The sequence below is a fragment of the Hetaerina americana genome, unplaced genomic scaffold (assembly GCF_022747635.1).
Source record: "Hetaerina americana unplaced genomic scaffold, ioHetAmer1.1.p SCAF_7, whole genome shotgun sequence".
NCBI classification, from domain to species: Eukaryota; Metazoa; Arthropoda; class Insecta; order Odonata; family Calopterygidae; genus Hetaerina; species Hetaerina americana.
The window spans coordinates 14,191,280-14,214,385 of NW_027287316.1; positions in this window are offsets into that span (position 1 = coordinate 14,191,280).

The following is a 23,106-nucleotide window of genomic DNA, read 5'->3' on the forward strand; positions in this document are numbered from 1 at the left end:
GACGCTTCGTTCTCATTAAATTTTGAACGGCGCAGCGTTTTTCAAAGGTGAATATATAGACGCTAGGAATAAAAAAATATTTTCTTTCCAATTTTTGTCTGTTAGTTTCACTTGCACCTGTTACTTTCATCCTTTGCCTGATGGAGGGCACAGGATGGGGAAATGTGAGTGAAGTGTAATGTTTGTGGTATCGAACGGGTTTGGAGATTAGGTTGGTTAAATTTAAATGACAATTCTTTTCTAGAGAATTACAGTATGCCGCGAGGTTTTAAAAACAAGAGCAAGCCTATTGTTTTCGGCACTAATTTCTCCTCTGTTAGATCTACCAAGAGCATTATTCAGGTAGATTTTTTTCGGGAAGGGAAAAAGTGAAAAAATACGCCATATTTCAAGAAAACCTTCATGATAGCAATGCCCATTAGGTTGAATGTAAATGCTATTTAGACTGATTCAAAAAACTGTTTCAAAAGGAACCTTTTAGGACTGAATTTATCTTTATGTTAACCCCACATTTCTCTGTCTCCTACACGCACACACACACACTGCTGGTGAAATAGATGGATCGCTGTGAAAAATCTCTCTCGGGAAATGGCATAAGAGCTTGTCTCGCTTGAAAGAATTCACCAGATAATTTCAATAGGCTAACGTAAGCCGCAGGCAGGTTAAGAAGGAGTAATACCGTGGTCCGTGACAAGATGGCGAATGTTTATTACTGCTCAGGGAAGAGGCTATATTAGACTGGGAAAATCGAGGTTGATGATGAAGTGTAATGCGGAGGACGTTAGAGTAAAATATGTTCGGTGATATTTCCCCTGCTGCTGAGTTGCAGGTATCACATTGACCTAGCTTCTTGGCGTGAGATACAAGCAAAATAGACCGCAGGATTAAATATACAAAACGGAATAAAATCTGCTGTTGAATTATTTTCCTGTCTCTTCCGCATTGTTCATCTCTTCAAAATTTCATAAGAATTAATATGAAATTATATTAGTATTATTATAAAATGATTAACTATGATATTTCAAGGGGGAAGGTTATCCTCTTTATTTCCGAGATAAATGATCACTATCTATATGTGAAATTCTTTAAAGATCTATACACAACCACTCATTGAAGCTTTTGGCACTTGGAATTGTAAATGCTATGTGAGGTGTACATTTAAAACGTTTATGATAATAATGAACGACAGGGTATCGTATTATATTGAGCAAGCTATTATACTGTGAGCAGACTGTCGTTTCAACATGAACTCTTTTTACCGTAGGACGAATTATTTGGAATATTGGAACGCAATGATTTATAATTTTAACTTTATTTTAGGCTAAGCAACTTCCGTTTGTAGATCCAATTAATAGTGTTTTTAAAATCATTAAATAAATAATGAAAAATATATTTATGATGAATTTTAGTGCTAATATTCTTGCAAGTAGTAATTGTATTGTAATATGGAAGATATAACTTATTTTTCCTCTTTATGCCAAATTACTGATGCCTCTGGAGTAACGTTTCATGCCTTTTTCAGTAGCTTAAACATTGAATACAAGAGTTATAATAAATTTCATGCAATACTAGAGATTACTATTTGTATACCTAACCATATAACTGTGCATTGCATGCACGAATCTTACACATGTAAAAGCTATAATGGAAAGAAGTAATTCGTTTATTCATAATATATTCTTTATATTATTCAAATTCGAAGATACATAACACGATCTAAATATTATTCCGGCTAAAACTAGACAACAAATGGAGATTCAATGACATCACTGTTATATTATCTGACAAGAAAGAAACGGAAAACAGGGCGAGAGAAACGTTTAGTAAATAATTATACCCGATTAATTATGCAATTATTATCGTCTTCTCTAATAATGAAGAAATCGATCATTTTTTTTAATGCTACCCATTGATTGAATGATGATTGAATGAATCATATTACTCAATATATAAATTAAAGTATGCCTACATCATTAGCCACATTAAAATCCTTGGGTAATACCTGTAAATGCTGCTTAGTTCCCACAAAGGAGTCTCTGTTTCAAAACTTGTGAATGGAAAACATCAAAAACCTTGATTTGACTTGATAGATAGAGGGATAAACGTGTTTATTGGGGCGATATTGGGTCCTTTCTTTCGTTTAACCCTTTATCAAATGCAAAAAAATAAGAATAATAAAAGAAAATATAAAGCGATATAAGAGAAAAAGAAAGGAATGGTGAAGTGCATGTATATTACAGTAAAAGAAATAAGCACAGCATATAATTTTGTGAGAATAACAGAGAATTAAGATTTGAAGATCCAAGTAAAACCCTCGCTAGAAAACACACACAAAGAAAGGGGGGTGTGAAAAACCTGCAATAATCCTGCAAGATAGCAAAAAGAATAAATAAGGTACAATATTTACATAAATAACAGTGAAAAGTACATTAAAATACAATATGATGATATATAAGGATGAGGATTATTCCCAAATTTATCTTGATAATCGAGACTACAATTTGGCATACGATCTCATTAGAAATGTATAATTTTTGAATTAGAAAATCAAATTATGCTCGTTAAAAGAGCAAATAAATGGTATGGTGATGGTGGCGCAAATTCCAAAAATTAAAAGAATGAATTGGTCGGTCCATTTTAGAATTGGTCCAAGTCGACCGCAGCTTTTCATACACGTGAACAGTGAAATGCTATTGTATTATTTAACTTCTTCAAAAGGTTTTCACGCAGCGTTACCATTTAAATCTTATTTTTTTATCAAGGATTTACCAGTGTCAGTACTGATTACAAGGTTGTAAGTACACTACAGTTCGTGGTCGCCGTATGAAAATGCATTTAATATGAACACAATTGGCGCAATCCTATTTCCGTCAGGGTAAATTTTCTGTGCCCTTCCACTAAAATTTAATGTCGTCCCCACACTCCAAGCATGCCTATTTTCCTTTTTTTAGAAAGCTGTAGGATTTTCACCCAAACGGTAGCTATATTATCCCTACCCGTATTCCTTCTCAATTATTCGCCGCGCCCTCATCCCTTTCTTCCACTCACTTCTCGCCTTTTCCTCTCTCCCGGCGGGCGCCTCTTGCGGTGAACCGGCGAAGGAGAGGGGTGCGGCTCCCAGCACCTGCCGCCTTGACCGCATCTTCCCATACCGCACCACCTGTGACGTCTCCCACGGCGCCATCTTAAAGCCGTTACCCCTTGTTACTCCGCTAACTGTTCGTGGTTCGCCCTCGCCTGCCTCCTAGAGACAGTGAGAGAGAATTGATACGTACCCTCCCCTCTATCTCTCTCCAATTCCCGTTCTACTACTTGCAGTTTTATACTCTGGGTCGTCCAGGACTAATGCGCGGTGAAGTCACTCGTTTAGGCACCCCAACACACCCATCGCACGCGCTTAGGCACATAAGCCCATCAATTGTTTCGTAATCAGTTAAACCGTGATAATATGTGAAATAAATGTATTCAGCTTCTTATTATTTGGAATAAAATATTTCTTAAAAGAATAGCTTCGTCAGAGGTAAATTGTCCAGTCACTTTCCTGGATAAAATTTACGGAGAGGAATAAATGGAAACGCGTTAATAACTAAATAGATGGCATTATGATATTTATTTTTCAATTAAACTAATAATAAGCGAAAATGAATCGAGTGAATATGATTTTAACGTCATTATAGTAGTATCAAAAAAATTAACTTTTTATGTATATTTTGGAAGATTGTCATAAATGTGTCGTAATAGTGTTGATATAGTTAATTTAAAATATGTTTTCGGCAATTTTTGTATTAGTATTTAATATGCTATTAGATTTTCAGCAAATTTTATTAATAATATATCTTGCTAGCGCATGCTGCGCAATATTTTGGCGGGTGTCAATTTTTAAAGCAAAAAAATTATTTTAAAAATCACTAAGGTCAATTCAATTAAACATATTAAATCTAATGTTTTTTGTAGGACTCATTTTTATGACACTCCATCATCTCTATTATTAATATTTTTCAAATATAGTTGAAATAGGAAAATCTTTTAAATATTCCTATACATAAATATTATTATTTTAAAATTACTCTAATACATTTTTGGAAAATCGTGTTCGGATAATCAGCGTTAATACCATCTAATTTTATCTTAAAAGAATAGAATAAAATGTTTTCATACTTATTCTACACATTATTTTGCGAATTTATAGATTAAGCGTATAATAAGAGCTTATCAGCCGTTAACATGTTCCCTATTAGCCTAGAGACTCATTGTTAGTCTACAAAATACCATTTAACAAATCAAGGGAGGCAAATATTCAATTATGGACGACGTAATATTTTTTAAATTTTGCAGAATTTCTTAATCTACATTAATTAAATAAGAGCAAGCGTTCACATGCAGGAATGGAGAATATAATAATTCTATCAAGATAGGCAAATTATACAAAGTCTTCGTAAAAAATGTCTATAACAACTTGTTCCTGCATTACGCGGGAATTGCTGAATTCAGGTCATCGGTTATCCCGACTCGACCCCGACTAATTGGACAGTCCCGACTTTGCGCCAGCAGACTATTTCCTATTCCCAAAAGTGAAATCCTCCCTCAAAGGACACCACCCTTCATGGCATCCTTAGTACCGTCAAAGGAGTTTGCACGCGTACCCTTAAATACCTTCCGAAATCCGCCTACGCGAACTTTCAAGTCTTGGAAAGCCGCTGGAAAAAGTGTGTTGACACTCAAGGGGTGTACTTAGAAAAAGTTTAAGGCTTTGTAGTAATATCTGAAATAAATCTATTTTTCCAAATTTTTTCCGATACTTTAATACAAACCATTATTTCACAATTCAAATGTCGGAACCGAAGTACAAATGGGTTGGTAAAATTCGTTATAGTTTATCCCAATGCACAATTAAGTAATAGTTGAACATATATATATATAATTTTCTATTGATAAAATATTTGTTGATATAACGATAGCGTCGATGCAAAACCTAAACAGAAAATGAATAGCACTATTATAAAAGCTTTTTTCAAAATGGAATTAGTAGTTATTGAATTGAAGGTCAGAATAAAGGTTCCCTAGCAGCGCACAAAAATGATTTCATAAAACCGGTATATTTAAAAATTAATTGGTTGCTAGGAAAATATTTCCTGTGTACAACTATTAGAAAACAACTAGATAAGTGCTGTACACGTCGCGTAAAGAAAAAACGGAGGACATTGGTAAATATTTATAACTTTAAATGAATCAAAGAAAATACTCATTCTCCTCCACGTGTACACTTTTGGCGCGATGAACGCATAAAATATGAACAATGTACAATGTACGCATGTAATGTATACAATGTATGTAATATGTACAATGAACGCATAACGATTCCTGGATTTGATTCTGAGTTTACTTATATTAAAATCTCTTTATTATGAACCTCCAAATATTTAGACTTTCAATACAGATTAACTCGTATCTCTAGTTCGAATGGCCTCGAAGATCAAAGAGGGGTGGGCGGTAACTTGCAATATTATGCGTAAAGAGTATGGCTTTTTATTGTTTTTTTCATTCTAAATTAGGTCTTAATTATAAAATTTAAAGAGGCCGAAATAGGTGCTGTGACACCTACTTAAACGAAGTCATCCGCTTATCTACATTAAGACGCAGAAATGCAAAGACTTTCTGATCATTTGAAATTTCAGCATTTTGTCAGACCCTCTAGTTCATCGCATGCAAAATGAGGGAAACCTGACGCAAGAAATCTTCCTTATGATTCCCAATATCTGTCTGAAGCTGATTAGTTCCACAATCATCACTATTACGGAAGGATCAGGGAAATGCACATTTTAAAACAATAATGCATCTCGATTTGAAATTACGACGAGAGTGCCTTTCGTTCCACCCGATGCCTTTTTAAACCAATATCATACGGATTTTTCCAAATAAACTATATTTTTTCAGATTTTCAATATATGCGTTAAAACTTACGATTTGACGACGAATAAACTATGATAATATATTTTTCAAAGTTCCTCTTCGGCTTCCTTATCCTCCATCATGTGTCATGCTTCATAATTAAAGAGCAATAGGTTGGGGCTGTAATGGGCAGAGTGCTTGGTTATTGACAGGTTAGATTACTTTGAGCAGCTCAAGCTTTAATCAAGATGAGTCATTTTTTATGGACTAGTTCTGGGAAATCAAAGGAGGCACACGAAATAATGGCTCCCATGATCAATAATTCATACATTCCACTCACCAAAGGGATTGAAATTAGTCCAGCTGCAATAATAAGCTTTCAAAATCACTCTTCATTATGTAATCATTAAGATACATTTACGATTGAAGGTATTTTATTGATAGAAACAAACATTTAGCGATAAAAAAATATAAATACAGTAATCAACCCAAAGATCGGTTTGGTAGGTGTAGGCATTTGTAACCCAATGCTAACCCCAACAGCGTGTGAACACCAGGGTATGGGAACTAGCTTATTTGCCAGTGCCACCTATGGTTTCCCAGAATTGTCTGGTACCTGAAGAACTACTTGGGTAAAGAGCTTAGAATGGCCAGGGAGGCATGTCCGGGAAGCGAAACGGGGTCTTCCAGTCAGTAGTTTAACGCTCTATCCCTGACTGCCGCGTCTCATATAATTTAGTGATATGTGTCAATAAATAGTAAATGGAAATAGTAAATAGACCCCTACATATTTCAGAATGAAAATTTTATTCATATTATCAGAAATTTAATCTACCAAGTTTCATATCTGGAGATTAACATCGTGATTTTTTTTACAAATAAGCGTGAAAAAGGGGAATTCTTGTAGGGGTGGAAGTATTTCCTTAGCTGTATTTATTTTTTTGCTTGTTTATTCATATACCCTGCAAGCCATCGCTATTTTTCCAAAGTCGTATAACTCCAAATAAAAACGTGTAACAGCTTGTAATTTTTCCAGCTTTATTTATTGTAATATTTATCGCTACATTTTAGATGCATTTGTCTACGATAATGGATTAAAAGTGTGCAACGGATCGAGAAATAATTCTGTGTAGAGGGTTTATGAACTGAACTGATTAAATAACGGCCTCTTCACCTAAAATATTTTCAAATTTTCTTAGGTTTACCAGCTAAGGCAAGATTTTAGATTTCCAATCTTGGGGAATTGAAATTCCGTTCTGAGTGTTTCACCGAACGGACTGAAATATCTAATAATCTCACCGACGCCAAAAACTCGTCGAGGGGAGAGAATGAGAATGGTTATTAGAGAGGACGGCGCGAGAGAAGGAGGATAGCTTATTGAGAGCGGACGCCATCTCGCGAGAGGCAAACGTAAAAGCCCCCCAGCGTCTTATGCAACGGAACTTCCCTGCATTGAAAGGGGAAAAAATATAAAAAAGGAGCAGACAGGCTAGAATTCGCAACATTTACCGACGATCGAGGGGATGATCCCTGCAACCGAGCGCGTCTTTTACGACGCCGGATTGCCCTCGGTTCCTCCCCCACTCACACCCCCTCGAGACCGCGTGCACCACCGAAGGGAAAATGTAATTACAAAAAGAACGAAATGAGACCGACCACCGGCTGAGGCTAACGGAGTTCGGCGGATCGGAAACAAAGGGGGACACGCACCCACCGCGGGAGCGGGGCGCTCTCTCGCCCCCCGCCTCATACCATTCCTCCCGCGACAATCAGCCGCGCGTTTGGGAGAGACGGTAGCGGGGGAAAAAAATGAACGGAAGACGTTTCTCCGGCGGGTCAATGTGGTAATAAACTCCTTCGCGACTTGTTCCCACTGGAAATTGGGGATGAAGTCACCGTCGGAAAAGCACGCCCCCCCTTTCCGCCACGGGCGTGTGTTGGGGGTCAAAGGAGGGAGAAACCGAAGAATGAAAAGGCGATCGCGTGACAACCGATGACAGACATCCTGACGGCCCTGCCCCCCGCGTACTCTCCCGACGGAATGCGATGGAAAAAATGAGGAGAAATGAGAAACGGGGCGGGGAGAAATAGAGACGGGAGAAAAAATGAGAGGGACGAATGAGAACACGGGAGTGAAGGAGGCGATCGGATGGAGACTGTTCCACCTCGGACTACAAAAGGTGGAGGTGGAGTTGGAATAGGGAGGGGTGGGGAGGAGGAGTAGGGGAGAGTTCGGGTCGGGAGACGGGGATGTTGGGGCGAGGCGAGTGTGTCGATGTGAGTGTGTGTATGTGTTGAGAGGGAGGCGGTGGGATCGTCTCGGGCACGGGAGAGGAGAGGGGGGTGAATTTTTGGCGATTCCATTCGAACGTCTCGCGTCGTAAACGGAGATTTATTGGCTCCGAAGAGTCTTCCATCTTTTATCTCACACCCCGCATCCTAGCCCCTCCTCATCTTCCTTCATCCTCCTTGTCCGCTGCCCTACCACGGGAGGGGTTGGTTGGCGGGGGGTCGAGACGCCGGAATGAATTCCGGGTAGAGCGGGGGACGACGGTGGTGGCAGAGGGGAGGGTGAGGGCGGAATGAAACGCTCGGAGGCAATGAAGGTGGACAATGAATGATGGAGGGACCCGCGGAAACAGATTAATGGAGAGTCGTGGATGGGCGTACGTATGTGCGAGGATGGATTAATAGACGTACGCGACGAAACTGATAATTTATGAGTCGGACCCTTGGCGAGGCATAAGGGGAGGGAGGGAGTGAGGGCGGAGAAGGTAAGGTTATTGAATTAGGACTCGAATGGAGACTTACTCAATTTGAAGAATATCTCTTACGGTCTGAATTTCTGCCGTCTTTCAATGACACTTCCTTCTCGCTCGGACCGGAAACTTTCAAATGATACCATTACTCATCACCGTGACACTTCCCTAATGGCATAGGTAAGACATTTAACGATTCAGTCTAATGGCTGAAGGCTACCTGGCTTTCTTATTCGGCGAGGAGAGCCATCCCGAATCTCTCGCCTTCGAAACCTGGCGCAAGTGTGAGTGCGACGTCGTCTCGCAATGAATATTCCAGGTTTGAATTATGTCACGAACCGGTGTGACCTCAGCTGACGGAGTGCTTTGATTTCACCCATCTGATATCATCAAATCATCTGCTGAGGATTGAAAATACTTTGAATTTAGACAAAAAATGAGGAATATGGAAAATTACATCGACTCGGTGCTACAATTTTAAAGTGTAAAAATCATTTCGCCTTGACTGGGATTCCTCGATGCCCGGCCGAGTGCTTTAGCGAGTTAGGCTACCCTTAATTCCTCTTACACTCAAGGTAAATAATGATTACGCTTTGAAATTGTTGCATTTTAATGCATATTAAAAAATTACTCTGTTAAAAGTTACATCATTTCATGCGGTCCCTTAGAATTTGTGATATCAACTATTTTTGCATGTAAATGGATATTTCTAATAGAGGGAAAAACATGTCAATGCGAGTCATGCTTTTTTAGGTTAAATTCCCAGAAAGTGCCGGGGATGCCGTACTTATAACTCTTAACGGAGTCATTCAATAAAATGTGCATCAAAATGGAACAGTTTTAGAGCAATAAAAATCATTCGCCTTGACCGGGAATCGGGTCCTAATATTGATCAAGGCAAATGATTTTAATACTATGAAGTTATTGCCGGAAGTATATACGTAACTAACTTATCCATTATCTGACATTGTTGATAAATGGCTAATTGGATGCAGTATAAGCTTACCTTATACCGTATGAGCTAAAGGCTATGCAAACTGAAGGAATATGTTTTGCGTCTCGCCTTTGTGGGTTGGTTGCTATATTAGTCAGGTTTCAGATCTCACATCTTAATGCGATGCTCAATTAGACCAAATCTAATCACATACGCATAGGTAAACGTCATGAAGGGACGGATTGTGAACTTATAATGCTGTTGAAGTACAACATATTTTAAGGGAAGCGAGCGTCTAAAATTAAGGGTCGGTACCTCTCCAAGAAATACGTCCAGTTTAGCAATGTTAGTTTTTGTTCCGTCTGTATCACTGTCGTTAACGATGTTGATAAAATAGAAATTCTTAATTAATTTAATTTTTCTTTAATTTATAATGAAAATGTTTGATGTCAATTGCATACTCTTAACTCTAATGAATCTCCAATTATTGTGCTGAACATTTTTTAATTAGAATCAGTGGAAATTCGCTTCTCATGACTCAAAAATACTCGAGTACATTAGGATAATATTTAGGGTAATCTTAAAAATGGCGCGGGACTTGAGCATTTACGAGTGAAAGAAGACGCCGAGTGGAGGCGAGAATCGAAGGAAAATTCGGTACTCCTTGCTTGGTGCTGACATCTGTCGGCAAGACTTGGCACTCGTAGAAGCGACTGTGACTCAAGCGGCCTGCGACGAAACTAACATCTCAGTAGCAAGAAATACTGGAATTTGAATTGATTATACTTCACCAATTTTAATACCGGCATACGCATGTAAAAAACAATAAATATGGAGAGATATATGATATTGTTGCTAAATTTAGAGTTCGAAAATAGTAACCAGCGATATGTGATAATTCATTTTGGAAAGAACATATAATATATTTACTAATCTCGTACTGAGTTCTTCCCTGTGTGCTAAATAATATGCTATTTCAATAACCACTATTAATTCAATTGTATGACTAAGAATTGCTATGCGTTATATTTATGAATTTATAAGAACAAAGATCAAGAGGCAAGAAACGCTTAATGAATGGCATTAATTATGTTAAGTAGTATTAGAAATATTTTTTTATAAATAGCAGTAAATAAATTAATTAAGACCATAACGTATTTCTGCTGGCGAAAAAATACTATTTCTGCTATATTATAAAATTCTCATCGCGTTGCTAATGGTTTATTAGATATAATTGTTTCAAGTAATAGTTATAATATGTATTGGAGTATTATTTAAAACTTTAATGTTTAATAAAACGAATAAAATGAATCTTGCAAGACAGAAGAATATATATGTTTTTGACATATCATAAAATCATTATAATTTTACTTTCAAATCTTACTGCCATTTTACTTGGAACATTGTACATTAGCAAAAAAAGCTATTAGGACAACTTAAAATCAGAATAAATCGTTAAGTCATATATAATTTTCATTGCAGTGTTTTCACTTAATCGAAGACATTTCGGGGCTATGATAGCTCGTAACATGTCTTATTTTTCTTGATTACTGCATGTTGGTAATAACGGAACTTCGATGCTGTTGAGAGTTTTCTAAAGGCTGTATAGGCCTGAAAATTATGGTATCACTCAAATTCGGAGATCGATATGATTAATTAAGAAATAAACTAGAGGTTGAGAACGCTTTTAACTTGAAAGGCTTTTAAGTTTTCCAGTATTTAAATCCAAAATGCATTAAGGTCATCAATGGTTTTGGTGAATTCCCATTACATAGCGACGAATAGTCTTTCCCATTGATAAGTGCAGGCGTCTGAGTCAATTGACAGATATCTTCTTTCCCGGCGTTAACTAAGGCCTTGCAAAGGTTTAAATCCATTTAGAAAAAATCTCCATTGCCTACCAAAGATAGAATACAACTAGAGCTACTGGGCGTGAAATTTATCCAGGTTACGTTGATGTACACATGACTTTCTTTCCCATTTGGGACTTGGACTATGAACTTTATTTCTGTAGAGATAACCGCATAAGATAATCTTTTGCTAAAATCGGCGTTGCGAGACCTTCGACTAATTTTGGTAGCAGCAAAAGAAACGTTATTTTCAAAGAAATGATTAATGACAAATTGTTTCCAAAGTTAAACTTTTAAATATTTAATAATATCTATAAACTAAGGAAATAATTATACCGAAAAATGTTTCAGTGAGAGTGACTTCAGTTTAATGTCAAATGTTAATATGGCTTGGATTTTGACTGCATGAGGTTCCAGGGTTTCTTTTGCAATAAATTATCTACTTATTGGTTCCATTTATGACAAGTAAAGATTAATGTTATACCTGTAGCACTGCAAAAAGGTATACATGTACACTTAAAATGTTATTACTAATACTATATTAAAGAGATTAGTCATAATCTTAACCATGTTGCATGCATTGGTTTTGTCAAACGAGATGATACTATGATGAACTTATGTGGCTTGGCGTTGTAAATGTTTTTGTGAATAAAGCAAAATTCATTCCTTGTAGAAGTCAATTAGGAAGTTACATTTGAAGGATTGGTTGAAACCGGTACTTGGTAAAATTCTATGGTAGTACACATGGCAGAGTCACAAACGCCTTGCCTTGCCACAGGATTGAATTTATTGCTGCGAACTAGTTTATATCTTCTTAATATCGGACAAAATTTGAATCTAAGTACTCGTATATCTTTTAGATAACTTAACACTCAATTTCCCTTTGAAAGGTAAAAATGAACAAATTACTTAAACACTGTACAGAGAAACGCTTAGCTATGAAATTATTTGCTTTGAAAAAGAAGATATTAAGTCATGTTTATGATGAATGATGAGCATGTACTACCAGGGATCATAATAGCTCTGTACCATGGTCTAATGGAACAACTAGTGTAAAAACACAACGATTTAACCGCCGGGAAAAACTCATTAGGATGCTTAAATTGAAACTTTCAAAATGCGTGCGATAAAAGTTAACAGTAAAGGGAGACTACCTGATGCTTGTGAGTTTGTTTTGATGAAATATAAAAAAATACCAAGAAATCGCATACACATGGAATTTTTGAATAATAACGAACCAGATCGTGACATTATTTTTTACATATGCGGGTTGAAATCAAATCATTCCTTAAAAAACCTTTTAACAAGGTTTTTCTGGTTTAAAAGTTGAAACTCTCTCATAATTTAATTCATTTATATCTTTATCCTATCAAGAGATTCCATATATTATAATGGTACCGAGAGAAAGATTATTAAGTTACGAATTATCCATACAGGTCATGTAGAATTCTATTAGAAACGATGCCACATCATTTACACTAGAAATGTATTCCCATGACCTAGTGGTCATGGGAACCTTGAACCACTGAAGATCTAGCCCGTGAAATCGTAGTCCCTTCCATACATTCTCTTCCAATCCCAAGGGCGTTTCCGATCAAATATCGTAACTTGAACCGAAGGCTGTCGATTAGAAGTTCATCGGATCTGTGCGTCATCGGATAACTCATTTATCAATGATTCGTATAGAGTGGTGCCTGATTTTCTGTGTTCCCTACAACACTACTGAAGACTTAATGGAGTTGGGAGGATGTGGAACATCTGGTCTGACGTTTACTTTCCATTTGTAGCAATACTCGGACTGTATGCAATATTTAAAATGAATGATAATCACAAGAATGGTTTCACTAGTGAACTCGGGGGAGGTCGCCTTAATGAAAATGAAACATATATATAAATATGCATCGTGAAATATAACTTTTAAAAATGACATTAGAAAGAATGATGAGTATTTTCACGTTAAATACGGATAGGAAGAGATTCAGTTAGCACTCTTCGTCAAACAAGTTGAATGTAGGATTTACATGCTTGATTGTTTAACTGATTGAGATCATATTAACTTATGTTGTTCAAATTTCTCCGTATTAGATCGCAAGAAGTATCGGGGCTGGGCATAGTGAATAATCTTTCTTACTTATTTAACTTTTCTTTTCTTTAACTAAACTAACTTTTATTTACAAAATATAACCAAGTAAATGAAGTGAAATAAACTTAGACATTTGATTAATTTAAATGTCAAAATATTTATTTAGTAATATTTATTATTACCCCAATTCTACAAGATAAACAGTAATTTATCCACTCAATTTTTTGGCTATGTACATCTTCGGCAAATATATACAAATGTAGTCCTTGCGTTATTTATTGACAGTTCTGTAAGATAAACTGATTCTACCCTATTTTAAAATAATGTTTCTCATTTCAATCAGTTAGAACCTCGTCGCCTTTTTCCATTTATCATACAAATGGATTGAAAGCGAGAATATGTGAAATAATGGGTGAGTACACTTAACGTCCTCATCTCATCTTGTTCATGAACTCATATCTTATACTTTCATTCCTAAGGTTCATTTCTGAGGAAAACATTTAGTGAATTAATCTCAGTCTGCTTAGACTTGTATGGTGGATAGCACTGGGGAGAAATCGGCGAGATAGCACTTGACCCCGCCCTGTCCCGTTAGAGATGTCAAAACACAACAAAATTAATATGGCAATAGATGAGGATACGTGATAAAATACGACGGTTTAAGTTCTTCAGCGAACTTTATCGAAAACTTTCCACCATTAAACAAAACTCCGCCCGCTCCCCTCGCCTCTCCCAGGGCACCCGCCCGGGCACTTCGCAGCTCGCACCCCTTCCCTCTTCCGCTTGACGCCGCATGCATAACTTATTGTGACACATTCAGCCGTGAAGCTTGATAAGGAAAGAACATCTTCCGCCGCCTTTCGCATTATTTCATTTTACCATTTCCACGGATATCGTTTCCTTTCACCCCCCCCCCACTCTCTCCCAAGCCGTCTATTTTCCCCTCTCCTCCCCCCTCCCCTTTTCCTCTTCCACTCCCTCTTCCTCCGCCCCAGTTTCCTACGTCCCTCCCTCTCCAATGTTCTACCCTCCTACCCCATCCACACCGCTCCCCCACGCCCACTTCACCGCTTCGCTCTCGTCCCTCCTTTCGTTATCTTTGACGCTGAGTCCTCCCTCTCTCTCTCTCTCCGCGCTCCCCGCTTTAAAGCCCGACGCGAAAGTGAGCGAACGCATCAGTTTCGTCGGGATTACGGGGTGCAAAATGGTGGACGGCGTTTTTGAGGGTCTGTCACTTTCCCGTCCCACCCGAGCACCCATTCCATCCCCGCAGCTCTCCCCCCTCGTCTCCCCATTTATCCGCGGGCCTTAGCGCTTGGGCTCAGAGGTGTCGGGGTGGATTAGGTGGCGTGAGGGGGTGGGGGTTGGGGGTATTAGAATTTGGCGTGACTCCTAGCGTGAATTCGGCAGGTATTCCCTCGGCTGTCGGCGAGCGGTGTGATTCACGCTCACTCTCTCCGCCCGTCTGAATTCTGAACTCTGAATTGTCCAGGACGATGGAATCAAAATAATACGTGTATCATCCTCGGCTTGCCGTAGTTATTACGAAACAGGTCAATACAGAAAGAGTTCGAATGAAACCAAATCCTCGTCACGTTGAGGAATGATGCTCACTGATTTGCTGACGACTCAGGAGGTCACTGCCAATCCGCGATTTGGGCACTAATTGAATGATTTCAAAACCGCAAAAGGTAGAAACCATCACATCACCCGCCATAAGTTTTCCTGCTGACTCACCACGTTTCCTCATCTTCTTTATCCCAAAAGCCCCACAGCACCTGATCGCTCCTGACACACTGAGTCATTTTTTTATGCGAATCTCAGCAATGCGCCGAAGAGACTGGGGTGTCCAGGGTGGCTAATAATTTATTGGATTCAAAGTCTCGAATCTTTTCAGGTATTTGACCACGTTTTCGTCAGGAGCTACCGGCCTCCTTCGATGGTAATCGAAATGAAAAATGCTGCAAATACATGCGTTTCGCTGCAGACATGGCGTAGGACCTTAAAAACCAATTTTTTAATAAAAATATTTGGTTTCCAAATTCGTCAGCTTAAATTATAGGTGAAGGTTTTTCACAAAACCGGGAGGTTGCTCTTTTCCATCCTGGCCTTCCGATGGCATTTCCGTGCTCTCGGAACTATTATAGTTTTCTTATTCCACAGCGTTTGCATCCCCGATTGTCAAAGACAAGCTCTACTAACAGCTCGCAAGGCAAAAAAAGAATACCCTTCTAATTGTGAATCCACGAATCGCGTATTTCGAATATTTGTCCAACTATTCAATCCATTTCCAAAATTTTAATTCCAGAATTTCTGGAGAAATTCAGTATTTCCTGAAAGAATGATTGCAATGATTACCTTGCGACTTCGATGTACGTGCTAGGCTTGCAAATAACTTGCAATCGCACTATTATTTCTTAGAAAAAGAAGTAACGCTGATTGGTAAAGAAAACTTTCTATTCGAATTTATTGAGTAAATACATCCCTCGTTCGATGTGAAAAAAGTTAGGAGCGTAAAAATAAAGTTGTGCTGTGAAGTAAGTTGGCGCCGATGCTTCCTAAACAGTGACACGAATGAGAAACATCAAGATACAAATAAAAATTGCATTTAATGTGAAGTAAAAAGAGGATTCGCGGAGTGAAATTCACATAATAGAGAGAGATCCTGTGGTGAACAATGATGGCAAGGTGCTGAAACGTTCAGTGGATGCCTGTCAACATAACATACGACAGATAACTACAAAACCTGGGATTTGTGAAAACACTTTTGACATCTTCAGCTAAACTACAAGATTTCAAGCTATTAAAAATAGCTGATATGAGAGAGGAATTTTCATTTACCTCCGAAATAATAATCACCAGAATTTAATTAAAATATAGGAGGAAAATTTCATATAAGTCTCAAAATGAAAGCAGCAGAAAGAAATGTGCATTGAAGTCATTAAGATGAGGAAAAATAAATTTATATGCTTCGTTTTCAGATTAAATCGCGGTTTTCTAGAATTGTTGAACGCACGTGAAACATTATTTTCGGGATAATAATTTGAGATATCAGTTGGAGCGTATTAACAAGTTCATATTTCTCTCCTCTAAGACTCAGATTATTCCTCTCAGATTTCCTCTTACTTTCCTCTATCAAAATAACATGGTTTGGAGGAAGGCTTAAGAACAAGAGACGCAGAATGGATAATAGAATGGCGTTCGCGAAGTGATTCCAATGCTGAAAGAAAATTTGGTTAGGAACAAAAAAGGAATAGCGAGCTCTCCTGTAATTGTAAGATGCGTCGACCAAATGAGAGGAAAACCAGGAAAGGAACTTCAGATAGCGTTGGGGGTAAATGGTGAAAAAACGGACTGACATGGAGAAATACAAGGAAATGTAGAAAAGAACAGTAGGCATCCCATGTAGTATGAATGGGTAAAATACGTGAAAAAGGAGATTTAATGGATGAGGCTGAGACCTAATGGATCAGTTGGGATGATAATTAAGTGAATAATGGATGTATCGACAGCAAACATGACCAAAGCACATTTGCGTCTGCATAACCAAGAGGGGTGACGTTTGAAAAGTCGTGAGCGCGTTATGGATAGCATATTAGATATGGGATTGTCAAAAGCTCTAGCAAAGCAGTCTTTGCATTTTAGGACTACGGTGCACAAAGAAAAATCTAACAAAGTACACAGCATTAATTACTGATATCCATATTAATATGTATGCTTACTAACTAGTTTAAATGAGAGTATACAGTGATAATATAATAATGCATGTCACGCTGAATCCTCATAAAGGATTCTCCACATAGTATTAGCACAAAAAGACAAGATAAAATGAAAAATAGAGGATTTCTCAGTTATTCTCCTTGATTCCACATTCCTCTAACCACACCGTATCATGATTAACAATCCTTCATTTTTTCAGCTTGTCTTCCTGTTATAGAATTTTTTCAACGGTAGTAACGGGATAAAATTTTCATGAATTAAAAATAAAGACGTACATTATATATGTTTTTCGTAATGAAACGAGATGCACTCTTTTTTTCATTCATACTTTTATCAAAAGATTTGATGGAAGAGGGTATATTTTTATGCTCGTTCTGCTCTCAATACAAAAATATTATTATTTAGCATATGGCGTATGACCACATGCAAGTATAATTTTAAGAGCTATCACATGTGGACACAGAGGTTTTGGTGTTATTAAAAAACATTATTAATTAATCGTACTTCTGGTTGGCAAGCTACGGCTTCGTAAAACGCGTGCAGATAAAACTGCAAAAATTAAAGATTGAATATGAATTTCTCCGTCACACTTTCAAATGCATAACGTATTTCCTCGAAGGAAGCTCTTACTACGAATCTCCAGGATAAAACATCCAAAAGAAAATTTATGTCACATTTCATGTCATAGTCAGTCTCGGAATCTATCTAATATTTTTCACAGCTACGGACTACGGCAAATATGGACACACTGACAAGTATGGGAGAAATCATCAAATATAAACGCACAAGGATGCATTCGTTTTTATCATTTTTTTCCAATAAATTACTTTCTTACACTCGCTACGCCAAAAGCACATCACATGCGCTAATAATGTCCTTAAAAAAATAAAATTAGTACGGCAATCCCTTAATTTGACTTTACTCTTTCCGCGCAAATGAAATGAATGTATATGAATAAACTGGAACTTAAAAATCTCTACCCTTTTAAAGTGAGTAGTGGCTCCCTGAATGCTGACGCTTTCCACACGGATCACCCTTTCGCATAAAACCTTTTTTGGCACCGAAATAGAAAGACAACGCTTCAGCAAGTCATATGTAGGTATATTGCGTTAATCTCTTCCATGCCAATCATCCACTCCGGCTACAAGCAACATGTTTCCTATGTGGTCTTTTTACCTATCAATCATTCTCGTTCCTCCGCGATCATTTGCTTAAATACTTCCATGAACTAAGCTTAATGAGATTTTCCTTTACTTTTAGCGGACGGGTGGCGAACTTCTCTTCCCAACAAAATATCGTTTTCCGACACCGTCTTTCAACCAACGCCATCGGAAACAGGGGAAGTCGAACGACGTCAGCCTTTGCGACGCGCAAAAAGTGATGTTGATGGAGTGAGCAGTTTGTGAGTCCTTACCTATGAGGTGGATGAATATATATATATATATATATATATATATATATATATATATATATATATATATATATGCATTTGCACATACATAATACACACGAACACAGGCTCGCCGACTTCGAGTTTTCCGTCCGTGGAAGGAGTCTTTCTCTCGCCCCAGCTCTCCCTCCCCCACCTTTTGCCGAGATGAGATGATTTGCTTGCTGTGTCTTTCCTTCTGACGCCCTGAATTGAGACACGATGACTGCAGACACTACTATAAATCGAAATTCCGACTGCAACGCGAACTGAGATCGTTCCCTTAAGGAAACTTTCCTCTCCGCGCCAAAACGGATTATTTTAAAGTCAACGGGCGTAAAGAAGAATGATGTCCCAATGAACCACAAGAGTAGGTTACCTTTTGGAGATAAAAGCGAGTGGATGAGGGGGGGAGACACATGTGGGCTTGCGAACGATGAAAGAGCAATGCATGGCAATGGAAGTGATCCCTGTTGAAGTGACTCATCGTCACAACCGATTACACTGCCGTTTAATTCTGTGATCTAACTCCTCCGTTTGCTAATCCAGACTGTCACTCAAAATCGCGTCGATTATATTCAATGAATGAATCGCAAATTCGGTAATTGAAATTAAGGAAACCACAGCCAATATCCATTGACTGAACAGGCCAGGAAGGGACAGTAAATGGACACTTCCCTCATTTGAACTTTTAATTGTATTTTAATTACATTTAGTCGAAAGATCATAGATATTTTCTTTGATTGGATTATATTCTTTTAAATAACAAATAAATGGATGGTTATAATTCAGGCATTTAAAATCTTTTTATTTAAAGTCGCATTAACTTTTAACTTTTCATTGCTTTTGATCATAATTATTAAATATTCCCCTGCCGAAAGTGATTCAAAAAAGTATAAACTACTGATGGATAAAATAGTTTATACACGCCAAAGAACTATTTTTGAGGAATTCGAGCAGTTTAACATAGTTACCGTATTTCCACATAAACATGTGGAAATACGGTCACTACATATTAATATTTTTTAATATTTCCTTTGAATCGTCAACAAAGTCCAATATTTGTTTCAAATTTTGATAAATAATGAAATATTTAAGATCATTTTCGATTAAAATACAAGTGAGGATGTTACGGCGTAATTTTTAAACACAAGGAAATTGAAGATTTTATTTTCCAGTCAAAAGTTATTCTACATTGGACATAAATGCAATGATATATGCTCAGTTTCCATTAGCTAATATAAATCAGGGATGGATATATTTTAAATAGCGTGTTGTTGTACATAATTGGCATTTAAAATCAAATTATTGTACAGAAAAAAATGGTACACATCGTGGTAATATGGTTAAAAATTTTGATCACTGATGTTGGATGCTGAAACAATGCAAACATAGATTCAACGGGTATCACAAACTATTTAAGACCCTTGGTCGGTTTATGAAATCAATTGATGAAAATTTTAATTCAAGTTTACAGTTTCGTTAACATTCAAAACCTGATGCACTAAAGCTCGTTGTATAACAATTGTGTAACCGTACATGAGAGAAATTATAATTTCTAGAGTACTCGTGTTACACATTGAAAAAAGGTCAACAAAGAAAGTAATAGTACAATAAGAAGAAGGAATTTAGGATGGGATGCATAATAACAGAAAATTAAAGGCCATATTTACTGTTAGATAGAATCAACTTGAGGTATGGATTGTACACCCGAAGGCATGGCCATTGTAATCCTGAATGAAATTCAGAAGATCACGAATCCATGCATACTTTTGCATTCAAAATACAGCGCCCATTCTGAATGGTGACTCGGGAAGAAAGATTATTAGATAGACAGGGATTTTTAATTGCCTTCTCTCTTGCCAACACGCATGATTTAACCGAGTTTTTCGTCGCATTATGATTACCAAGGCCACAAGTCTTCAGAATGCTAACTCATCACTGGCTTTAAGAATGTGGTCTCAATACTGACTGCTGGTCTGATTTGCTGATAATTTTACAATTAAAATCAAGTATATGTATAACATTTTTAAACCTTCCCAATATTACATTTTTTAGTTAATTTCTAACATGGTGATGTTAAATGAAATTTTAATTAAATCTGAAACAGAATTTGAAAACAAGTGAGATATATTCTTGCAATATGAGCCTAGTCTTACATAATTGTCAATTGAAGTAAACCATCTGCTCCTAAGGACACCTCCACGTTAAAATAAATTATTTTATCATAGTTCTCCAAACTAAACTCGTATTGCATCCCATGTTATTCACTTCTTAAGAAAAAACGAATGATTTTACACTTTTATAGAAATGCATCTAACCCCGTAAGCTCACACGAGAGTGTGTGCCAGAGGGTTTTAGAACATAAGAATATTTAAAGATAATGATAGTAAGGATTGGGAATAGATTTGTGGAATGTTAAAATTGCCGTACGCGATAATTCCTATAGTTTTGGTCACGAATTGGGCGTCGGAAAAAAACTTAATGCATACATATATATGTTTCTTTGCCAGTCAATTACCATTTGTGATATATTTTAGCAGTGTAATGCGGAGATAGTGAGTCCTTCAGTTTCAGAATTGATCTCAAATCATTTGTATTTGTTTATTAATTTGTCATGAATTCTCAGGCACCTGCAAACGGGCTGTGGAAGGAGATGGAAAAATGTTCGGTAGTAGGTAATAATAAGATAAGGGTCTTTTAAGGACTAAGGTAAAAACATCAGCATGGGAAAGATTACAATAATCGATAGAGAGTTCATATGACAGGTAAGGAGGGACTCGCCTCAAGCTTATCGCTACGGGGAGCTAGGGTTTAATGCATTCAGGGTTGGAACAAGTTTGTGCCACCTGCTGTTTCTCGCAGTGTCTTGGGGCTCATCATACCACACATATTGGTTGTAGAAGAGAGGTCAAAGAGACACCGGCCACATTTTAACCCAGGAGGCTTTGAAGTCCGACTGCTCCACGCTCTATTCTACCACGCTACCGAACGGGAAGTACTGAAATTCAGGTGATTCGCCACCTATTAGCTATGGACTTGACTTGAAAAATCTTGTTTTTTTAGGTTTGAGTTGCTTCAACTGCGTCAAATAAATTTATTCATTCATTTTTTCATCTCTTGTTGACTTGCCACAAGCCGGTGAAGTAAACATCCATTTTGTAGGTAAATAAAAGGCATATTCAAGGTTTATTTTAGTTTGTTTCCCTTTCGTTTTTAATTCTGTGTTTAGTTTTATTATATCAAAAAGTTGTTTAAAATATATTAAGGTATGATAAAAATTTTCATTAAACAGCTGAAAGTGGAATTGCTGCTCTCTCGTTCTCGCTGATACTTAAATTTATGCTATGGCAATTGTTGATTACAAATGGTGTACGAAAAAAGAAACAATATGAATAAAAATGAGTGTTTTTAAAATACAATATTGGTGCTCTTATTTTTCCAAGCATATTTTGGACATAGTTTAACATTTAAAGATGGAATAATCTAATTAAAACACGCATATAAGTGTTCCAATTGTTTTAAGGTCGAACGTTGAGATTGTAGTGGTAAAAGATGATAAATTATTTTAATCGTATAAGCCTCATATACCGTCATTTTTACCGTTCTTTCCTTTCATATCGTGGTGAATACGAGTGTTTATTTTTTTTAAATTTACCTTAAATAAGGGGATATATTGTTTCCTTGGCACCTTCTAATCTCCGCCGAAATAATATTCTCCAATTTACACCGTTGCACAACCTCAGTTCATATCTTTTATTTGCATGTCTCTCTTCAACTAACCTTTGTTACTCTGATCATCTCTCAAAATACCGAAATTTCATCGCCATACCTACGCTTTCATTATAACACAATTTGATAAACCATATATTTCCACTCTAAAGCTATCAAAAGTGCTTGATTAACTTTTGAGTGTCCGTACACGAGTTAAAGGACTTTAAATATCCTTCGATATATAGTTCTCTCCATATCATTATTCTTAAAAGTCTGTTGATATTTTTTTTGAGCACTTTCATCCAAACAGGTACTCAAGCTCGGTAATTAAAATTCTCTTCAAATTATGATCCTTAATTTATTGCCTCTAACTATTGTTATGGCACTTTGATCAACTTTGATCTTTATATAAATTTTATAGCTGAATCATTACGGCCGAAAGGGACGACTACCGCAATTCTATATTGCTTATATTTTTGGGTCAATGGGAAACGAGTTATATAAAATATAAATTGGACGAAATAATCATTGTCTCTGTACGATGCCGAAAATTTAATTGAATAAAACTGTTTGGAAATGAAAGTTAAGCGCCAGGATTTCCCCTTCAAAATGGACCGACGTCGGCCGTTATCTATTTTTCATGCAATTGAGGAGACAAAAGGTGACCCTTATTGTACGTATCATTATCTTCCATTCAGGCACATTCAGGTGAAAGCATTATTTCCCTT